At 45.8% G+C, this 1,565-nt stretch overlaps 1 non-coding gene across 1 annotated transcript; it reads left to right on the top strand.

Annotated features, from left to right (window-relative positions):
* Nucleotides 1-277: 277 nt before the first annotated feature.
* Nucleotides 278-468, top strand: LOC140286956 (U2 spliceosomal RNA). Its single transcript, XR_011911356.1, has one exon. It is a non-coding gene; the product is annotated as a U2 spliceosomal RNA (small nuclear RNA).
* Nucleotides 469-1,565: the final 1,097 nt, after the last annotated feature.

The raw sequence follows: 1,565 nt of genomic DNA, 5'->3' as shown, positions 1-1,565 counted from the left end.
AAGAAATCTTGTTACTGTGCAGAGTGACTTCTCTGAGTAGAGTCGCCTTACTTGTTGCGACTGTGCCAATGTTCGAAGCTGGAGTGCAAAGTTGTTGCTTGAATGGTGCTCGCTGGAGCGTGCGGTAGTGTAAAGTTATACCATTTAAAAGGGCTTAAGAGTGCTCAGTGCAGCGGGTGGGCCGAGGTGCAAAGTGACACTATGGCCATAAAAAGAACACCGCTACAAGTGCGCATTGTGCCAGGAAGGGCCCTCGGACGTGAACCAGTGGACAGTTATCGCTTCTCGGCCTTTTGGCTAAGATCAAGTGTAGTATCTGTTCTTATTAGTTTAATGTCTGATGTGTCCTCTATGCGAGGACTACATATTAAATGGATTTGTATCAATAGGAGTTGAAAAAGGAGCTTGCTCCGTTCACTCCAAGCATCGACCCGGTACTGTAGTGCCCCTGGGAACGGTGCGCTCTCCTCTGCTCTTGTGAAAAAGCAAACAGCGGTGCAGGATGGAAGTTTCAGGGAGCCCAAGATGAAACTTTCTTTTAGTCTGCTGAGAAAAGAGAGTGAATGCGAAGTAGACTTTAACACGGTTCTGGGAGCGAGCCGAGTGCGGGCTAACCAGGAGAATTGCTTGAAAGAAACGCGACACCGAATGAGCGGTCAGAACAAAGCCTCAATACGGTGTTCCTGTGGTGTTTTTATAAAATGCGGTGAAAAAAAAGGTGTGAATGCCCCATAGAAAACTAAAAGGTGGAGCGGAAGTGTTCGGCTGCAAGAAGGTGTGAATGTCCGACTATATTTGGTGAAAAGCAGGTGAAGCAAGGTCTGAATGCCCAACCTTACATTATCAAAAGCGAGATCAGAGGTTTTTGGCTGCAAGAAGGCCATAGTTTGCCAAAAGTGGGTAAGGTGCGAATGACCGACTAAATATCAACAAAAGTGGGGGCGGAGGTCTTCGGATGCAAGTGGGTGTGAATATCCCACCATAGAAGTATGGTGGAGAGGAAGCTGTGAATGGCCGACCACAGTTTGCAAAAAGCGGGTGAGAAAAGGTGCGAATGTCCAACCATACATGATCAAAACAGGGAGCGGAGGTGTTTGGCTGCGACAAGGTGTGAATGTCCACCCATAATTAATGAAAAGCGGGCAACAAGTAGGTTCGAATGCCCAACCATACATCATCAAAAGCAGGAGTGGATGTGTTCGGCTACAAGAAGGTTTGAATGTCCGAGCATAGTTTGTAAAAAGCGGGTAAGAAAAGGTTCGAATGCCTGAACATACATGATCAAAAGCAGGACTGGATGTGTTCGGCTACAAGAAGGTTTGAATGTCCGACCATAGTTGGTAAAAAGTGGGTATGAAAAGGTTCGAATGCCCAAAATCGGCTGAAAAAAACTGTGTTCGGCTGCAAAAAGGTGTGAATGTTTGACTAAAGTTTGTAAGACAAGGTTCGAATGCCTGACAATGTATGATCAAAAGCGGGAGCGGAGGTGTTCAGCTGCAAGAAGGTCTAAATGTCCATCATTAATTGCTAGAAAACATGAAAGAAAATTTTCGAAAATCAATCTG

Source organism: Leuresthes tenuis, unplaced genomic scaffold (genome assembly GCF_036924035.1).
Source record: "Leuresthes tenuis unplaced genomic scaffold, fLeuTen1.0.hap1 SCAF_100, whole genome shotgun sequence".
Lineage (NCBI taxonomy): Eukaryota > Metazoa > Chordata > Actinopteri > Atheriniformes > Atherinopsidae > Leuresthes > Leuresthes tenuis.
This window is presented reverse-complemented; position numbering and strand designations above follow the sequence as displayed.